The sequence below is a fragment of the Herpailurus yagouaroundi genome, unplaced genomic scaffold (assembly GCF_014898765.1).
Source record: "Herpailurus yagouaroundi ecotype Mexico unplaced genomic scaffold, PumYag 140, whole genome shotgun sequence".
Classification (NCBI taxonomy): Eukaryota; Metazoa; Chordata; class Mammalia; order Carnivora; family Felidae; genus Herpailurus; species Herpailurus yagouaroundi.
Genome location: NW_024412395.1, coordinates 19,332,358 through 19,340,729, shown reverse-complemented (window position 1 = coordinate 19,340,729; position 8,372 = coordinate 19,332,358).

The following is an 8,372-nucleotide window of genomic DNA, read 5'->3' as shown; positions in this document are numbered from 1 at the left end:
ATTTCTAATGTTAGGATTAAACAATGTGAGAATGATTCATAGCCTTTATCAAATGTTTACTGCTCATCTACTATGAGCTAGGCATACATACCTGGCATTGATAACAGTGAGGCAATGAGACATGAACTCTGTCTTTGTGGCTACACAATCTAAAGAGGAAGGCAGACACTGAACAAGTGATTGTGAGTAAGGATGAATGTCACAAAAGGGGAAATTCTAAGTGCTTCAGAAGTGTGTGATGACGTGGCCAAACGTGGATAGTGGGATTAAGAAAAGCCCTTAGAAAGCTTACACTCCAGGCAGTGGGAAAGACTAATATAAAAATGGGTGACCATAGGGGAGCCTTGGTGGCTCAGTTGGTTGAGCACCTGACTCTTGATTTCATCTCAGGTCATGATCCCGGGGCTGTGGGATCAAGCCCCGCATCTGGCTCTGCACTGAGTGTGGAGCCTGCTTGGGATTCTCTCTCTCCCTCTGTCCCTCTCCCCTGCTCGCACACATGTGTTCTCTCTCTCTCTCTCTCTCTCTCAAATAAAAATAAATAGATAGATAGATGACCATAACATATTGGTTTGGGTAAAACCAAAGAGCCACGTATAGGGCGTGGCAGAGAGAAAGGGAAGGACCCAGATGGTCTCCTGGAGTAAGTGGCATCAATCCTATTTTTCGCATGGACTTGAATCAATGATAAAAACTTAAGTTCCATTTTACACTCAGACCCTTAAAGAAAGGCTTGCTTATTGATGTGCAGCAGGAAAACTATGAAATAGATATAGTTATACAGTCTTAATAGTTATATCCTGTCATTTTCCTTCCCACTAACATCCTGGGTTTTAGACATAAAAGACTTCCTGTGAGATAGGCTTCAAGGATTTATGGGCTTTTTTGATACAAAAAAAAAAAAATGACTTCATTGCAATGAGGGCTTCTTTGAGGGATCTTTGATATCAGGCTTGTTACCAGGTCTAGAGGCACTGGAGAGGAAAGTCAGGTTTTACTTGGTGTGTCTATGACTACTGGTAGAACCCCCACCATAACAGCTTGACCTACATGCTTGAGGCCACTGTGAATTCACAAGTTTGGCTTCTTGTCATAAAAAAAAAAAAAGAGAGAGAGGCCAAGATGGGGAACTGTTCCATTTGGCTGACCAAATTCTCAGGCCTTCCAACTCTTGGAATCTCTGAGTTCTCCTCTGTGACCATCACTAGGGGCTGCTTCAGATTTGTTCAACAGAGGTCCTGCAGATGTTTACCCAGGACAGGACCCCTAACCCTCTTTGAGTCTGGGCAGTGTGGGATCTTTGAACGTCTTGGTCCTGTACTTGAGCTGGAGCCCACGGACTGCATCTGGTCTCTTGATGCTCTTATTGACACAAAGTTTTAGAAAATTCAGGTGTGTGCTAGTTTGCTACAGCCCCTCCTACTTATAACCTTTGCTTTTTTAATTTACTCTCTGGCAGTATCAAGTATTTGAGTTTGCCAACCCTGCTGTACATGCTCATTTGGCATCAGATAGGCAGTAAGTGTACAAACAACATTGGCTGGTGTTTCACTAACCTGCTCAGTACCAGCTTCCATTTAACGACCCGAAAGACAATGGGTCAGGTAAAGTGGCACATCTAAAGGAAGACTGCAGTTTCTCATGGTTATTTTCTCCTGTGAGTATTTTATGATATATAGTTATTGAAATGTCTCGGTTTATGTCTTCTTTCCTCCAGAAGATAAAAAGCAGCAACTCTATTTAATCTTCTTTCTATCCCCCACAATACTTTATGACTTACGTGGATCGAATGGGTTGTTGGTGTTGTGAAGCCAAAGGTTCCCCACCACAAAGGTTCTATTTCAATTTGCACAGGTAAAAATCCATCACAAACGGAATTCTTAACTGTGGTCGCTCAGATATATTCCAAAATTCATAAGAAGGTGAATGATCCAGTGCCCGCCCTTTACCATTGCTTGAGAAAGAAGCCAAAGTGCATTTCTTACTGCAGCTGGATTGGTAATATCACCTTGAAATATCATCTTAATACCTTTAAATCACCTTTAAAATTGCTGCTTAAAAAATTTTTTTTCTGGGGCACCTGGGTGGCTCTGTCGGTTAAGCGTCCGACTTCGACTCAGGTCATGATCTCATGGTTCGTGGGTTCAAGCCCCGCATTGGGCTCTGTGCTGACAGCTCAGAGCCTGGAGCCTGTTTCAGATTCTGTGTCTCCCTCTCTCTCTGCCCCTCCCCACTCGTGCTCTGTCTCCCCCGTCTCAAAAATAAATAAACATAAAAAATTTTTTTAAATAAAAAAATAAAAATAAAAATTTTTTTTCTTTTTTGTTCCATAGAAACTTGCACCTGTTTGCCACCAGAGGAGGCTGATTACTTATATATTGCAAAGCCATTTATATAAAAAAAATATGTAAAGGGAAAATGATATTCTCTATTTTTGTTTTTTCTTGCATGAAAGAGGGAAACATGTAAAAAAAAATAAATAAAATGATTATACAAAGCATCATCACCTGCCTATACATAGACCAGTATGAGAATGGTTTGGTTATAATACAAGGCTCATGGAGGCATATATATTTAAAAAAGAGAGAAGGAACATTTGAATATATTCCAACCTTTGCTCACAACAGTCGAATTTTCATGAGTAAAGATGGGATGACGGGGCACCTGGGTGGCTCAGTCGGTTAAGTGTCCAACTTCAGCTTAGGTCATGATCTCACGGTCTGTGAGTTCAAGCCCCATGTTGGGCTCTGTGCTGATGGCTCAGAGCCTGGAGCCTGCTTCGGATTCTGTGTCTCCTCCTCTCTCTGCCCCTCCCATGCTCATGCTCTGTCTCTCTGTGTCTCTCAATAATAAATAAACGTTAAAAAAAAAAAAAAAGATGGGATGGCATTCTTTTCTGGCTTCTCACAGAGATCCAGGTGAATAAGACAAATAAAAAATAGTAGTTACTCATCAGCAAGGCCTAAGATAGTAACTTAGGTAGTAAGCTCATGAACTCTGGAGTCAGGCTTTCCTGGTTCATTTATGCAGCCAGTACTTACTGTGTGACCTTGGGCAAAGTTCTTCATGTCTCTCACACTTCAGTTGCCTCACTAGTAAACTGGGATAAAAATAGAAACTCTCGGGGCGCCTGGGTGGCGCAGTCGGTTAAGCGTCCGACTTCAGCCAGGTCACGATCTCGCGATCCGTGAGTTCGAGCCCCGCATCAGGCTCTGGGCTGATGGCTCAGAGCCTGGAGCCTGTTTCCAATTCTGTGTCTCCCTCTCTCTCTGCCCCTCCCCCGTTCATGCTTTGTCTCTCTCTGTCCCCCCAAAAAATAAATAAACGTTGAAAAAAAAATTAAAAAAAAAAAAGAAACTCTCTTTTTGGGCTATTGTCATAAAATAGGGACTTTTATAAGTGCTGAGCAAGTGTTAGGCACGTAGTAATTAAATGCTTTACACATGTTAGCTATTACTTCTGACTGCCAAAACCGTGCTTAAGAAAAATAAATGTGTGCCTTTCAGGATTCAAAGCATTTGACTCAGCCAGATTATTTCTTCATTTAATTATTGGACAAATGTTTATTGAGAAAGGCCCTGGTAGGATCTGAGAATGTATTAGTAAACAAAAGCAGTAGTCATTTCTCCTGCTCTGAAAATTACATAGTAATGGATAGTAAAACATTAAGCAACTAATTGGCCAATTACTCATATAATTACCATTGTGATTAATGTTTCAAAGAGAAAGTACAGGATATTATTAGAGTTAATACTGTCAGAAATGACTTAGTCTGGAGGCCTGAAACTGGGAACTCTAGAGGAAGAGCAGACTACCTGAAGGAAGTGATTAAGATCTGAAGTATGAGCACAAATTAACCAGAAGTTGGAGGTAAGGTGGCAAGAATCAGTGTTCCAGACGAAGGGTAAGTAACATGTGGAAAAAATCCTCAAATCTCAGTGGCTTAACACAAGAAAGACTTATTTCTCATTTACTTCATAGACTATGCCAGTCAGAGGTGTAATGAGGAGTTGGTGCATGGGGCTCTTCTCCATACAGTTGAGAACTCTTGAATCTTCCCAGCCAGTGGCTGTTCCTTTTCTTGACACCCTGGTGATCTTCATTAGATCCTCTACATGCAGCCAACAAGCAAATTTCAATGTACACAGATCCCTGGAGATCTTTGTTAAAAATGCAGATTCTGGGACACCTGGGTGGCTCAGTCCGTAAAGCGTCCGACTTTGGCTCAAGACATGATCTCACGGTTCACGAGTTGAAGCCCCGTGTTGGGCTCTATGCTGACAGCTCAGAGCCTGGAGTCTGCTTCAGATTCTGTGTGTGTCTCTCTCTCTAGCTTCTCCTCCCCCCGCTTGCGCTTGGTCTCTCAAAACTGAATAAACGTTAAAAAAAAAAAAAAGTTTTTTTTAAAAACACAGATTCCGATTGAAGTAGGTCTGGGGTCGGACCTGAGATTCTGCATCTGTCTCAAGCCCTCTGGTGATACTGATAACAGCTAGCTTCTAGCCTCCCCCTCTATGATTAACAAGGACAGAGAGAGTCTCTCAGAAGGTTGTAGGGGCCAGGCATGCATTTCTGCTCACATTTAGTTGTCTAAAACTTAGACACATGGCCTTCTAGGTGCAGAAGGCTGGAAAACATAATCTCACAATGTGCTGTGGAGGAAAGACACCCCCACCTCCTCACAGTTTGCTGAAAAACTAACCAATCTCTGCCATAGATGGGGAAGAACCCCACTTTCTGGCAGAAGATCACTATTGTATAGAATTCTGGTGACAAGACAACATGGCACGTTTGAATAGCTTACACAGGTCTAGTGTGACCAGAACCTAGGACTGGAGAGGGCCAGTGTCAGTTAAGTCTAGATGGGTAGGTAGGCAAGGGTCATAGCATGCAAGACCTAGGAGGTGATGTTAAGGATTTTGGACAGTGGCAAGATCACATGATCCAATTTGTGTTTTAAAAATTCACCCTGACTGCAGAGTGGAGAGTAGATGGTGAGGGGAATGAGGGAGGGTATGTGGAGAGAGCACCCAGAACCTTTGCAGTTGTCCAGGTATGAAATGGCAGGGGACTCTAGACACTGCACTGCTCTGCTATGCTACTGAAGACAGAGGACATGTTGATTATTCTACCACATATCTCTGCATATTTTTGAGCTTATACTCTCAAATAATAAATTCCATATTTTTTTTAAAGTAAAGTCTGCACCCAAAGTGGGGCTCAAACTCATGACCCCCAAATCAAGAGTCACATGCTCTCCTGACTGAGCCAGCCAGGCACCCCTGTCCAATCCAAACTAGATTTTCACTGTGTTTGGAGTCTTTGGCTAATCAACATTTATTGAGTCTACTGTATACAAAATTCTACTGGATACTAAAGATAAATGAGACTTGATCCCACTTTCCTAGGACAGTGTTGTCTGATAGAATTTTCTGCAATGGAGGAAATGTTTTGTGTCTTCTCTGTTCAGGATGGTAGCCACTAACCACATGTGGCTATTAAGCATTTTAAATGTGGCTAGTGCAATTGTGAAACTGAATTTATATTTAATGTAAATGTAATTCATTTACTAGCTACATGTGTTTAGTAGCTACCATTCTGGATAACAGAGCTTCAGGAGTTGGAATAAAATGAGAGAATAACCAGCAATTCTTGGCAGGACATGATCAAAACCAAATAAGTCACATAGTGCAGTATAAACTGTTACATGCAATCAAGAAAGGGATACAGTTTAGGGCACAGTCTCAGCCCTAAAACTGATGAAATGACATACTGGCTTGTTGTTTAATCTTTCCAAGCTTCACTAAAATGTAGCTAGTCATACTGACCTCAATGGATTATTTTAAGAATGAAACAAGATCACGTATGTAGTATAGACACACACACACACACACACACACACACACACACACAATACGACTACATAGAATTCAGTGCAGTGAGTGCTTTCTCTCCTTGTTCTTCTCCTGATCCTGTTCTCCTGGGTGTGATCGCGGCTGGTGGAGCCTCAGATCATAAGCCCTATCACAGCCATGGTCTTCTGAGCAAAAGGGAAGCTGAGAATTGAGTTATTCTGGCCACTCTTTTGGGGAAGAAGGACTTGTAATGTGGGAGTTTCCCCAAATATAGAAAGGTTATTTAAAAGGTGTCCAAATTTGGGGTGCCTGGATGGCTCAGTCAACTGAGCATCTGACTTGATTTTGGCTCAGGTCATGATCCCAGGGATCCCCGCGTGGGGCTCTGCACTGAGCATGGAGCCTGCTTGAGATTCCCTCTCTCGATTTCTCTCTCTTCCTCTGCCTTTCTCTCCAGCTTGTGCACTTTCTCTCTCTCTAAAATAAAAGGTGTCCAAATCTGACAGATGTCCTCCACCAAGAATTATGTTTTGGTGACAGTGGAATATAGGATAATGTAGACCACAATTAAAGAGAAGTAACTCATGGATATTTGTACCGAGGTGATATTGTGGGGGCCAAACTATAAAATGAGTACTTCATTGGCTTTGGTCTACATTAGTTGAAGAGCTTATTTCTTCTGCTTACATGTAGGGTTAATGAAACTAATGATGTGTCAGAGCTGTGTGATTCTCACGTATTTATGAATCTTCCCATTCCTCTCAGGATGAGAGGCAACTCTGCTCTAGCCATGTGTTTTGAGTTATTTCTCTGAAAACAGGGATTCCTCAGTGCTTTGCTACTCCAGGTAGTGGTCTGAGAACCAACAGGATCATCAACTTGGAAGTTTGTTAGAAATGTGGGACTCTTAAGCCCTACCCCAGACCTACTGAATTAGGATCTACATTTTAAAAGATTACCCAGAGGGGAGAGAAATTACTCAGGGGATTTATATGCACACTTTATTCAATTTCCTCTTGTGACCGGCCAGTGTTGCTACAGTCCCTGTCTTTAAGGAACTACACTAAGTGCCAAGAGAGCCAGAGCATGGTATGTGAATCATCCTTCAATTCCAGCTCCCTGCCATCTCCTGACATCACTTAGTAGAGCTCCAGACCAGCAAAAACAGAATTCTTAGGATCCTCTCTTTGTCATTAACTAGTTAACAAATATTTGTTGAACAACTAGTAGGTGCTTGGGAATACAGCCACAAGTAAGATAGGCAAGACCTCTGATCTCATGGAATTTATATTCTAGTGGTAGAAAAAAAAAAGACATAATAGTGATAAGTGATATGCAGAAAACTGAGATAAAGTGATACAGAAGATTGTGATTGGGTGGCTAATAAAGACCTTTCTGCTGGGGACACTTACACAGAAGATAAAAGAGCCGGCTTGGCAGAGTTCAGGGGAAGAGCATTCCAGAAAGAAGGTACAGCAAATATCCATATCCTGAATGGTGTAAGATCAGAGACTAGGCAGGGCTGGATCACGTAGAGTTTTATAAACCAAGATAAGTATTTGCTATTTAATAATAGAAAGCCATCAAGGGATTTGGGCAAGGGAATTATCTTTTAGATCATTCTGGCTATGTGAGTACATGGGAGCAAGAGTGGAGGCTGGGAGACTAGTGAGGAAGGCCATTCCAGTAATCCAAACACTGGATGATGATAGCTTGGATTGGGTGGAAAGGGTAGTGGATATGAAGAGGTCAGCTTCAGGATTTGTTTTGGACGCAAAGTCAATGGGAATTTTTATTGTGTATTTGTGTCTGTGGTAAATTGTTTCCAAAGATGGCTGCAGCCACATCTTTCACCCTATATGCCTTTTTGCCACTTCTCTCTCAAGAAGTGGGGTTTATTTTCTCTGCTGTGAGCTGGCTCCAGGACTTTGTTTCACTGGTAGAATGCAAAAGAAATGACATTCTGGGATTCCAAGATCAGGTTTTAGGAGGACTTTATTTTTTTTTCAAAAAAAAAATTTTTTTTTAACATTTATTTATTTTTGAGACAGAGAGAGACAGAGCATGAACAGGGGAGGGGCAGAGAGAGAGGGAGACACAGAATCCGAAACAGGATCCAAGCTGTCAGCACAGAGCCTGACGCGGGGCTCGAACTCACGAACTGTGAGATCATGACCTGAGCTGAAGTCGGACGCTTAACCGACCAAGCCACCCAGGCGCCCCTAGGAGGACTTTAATTAATCAGCTATTAAAAAAAAAAAAAAAAAAAAGAAAAAAAAAAAAGAAGGAAGTCCTGCCATTTGCAACAACATGGATGCACCTTGAGGGCATTATGCTAAATAAAGTAAGTCAGGGAAAGACAAATACTGTATGATCTCACTTATATGTAGTCTAAAATACCCTCTACTTACAGAAACAGGGCACCCTGTAGTGGGGGGCAATGGGTAAAGGTGGTTGAAGACTATAAACTTCCAGTCATAAGATGAATAAGTACCGGAGATCTAATGTACAGCATGG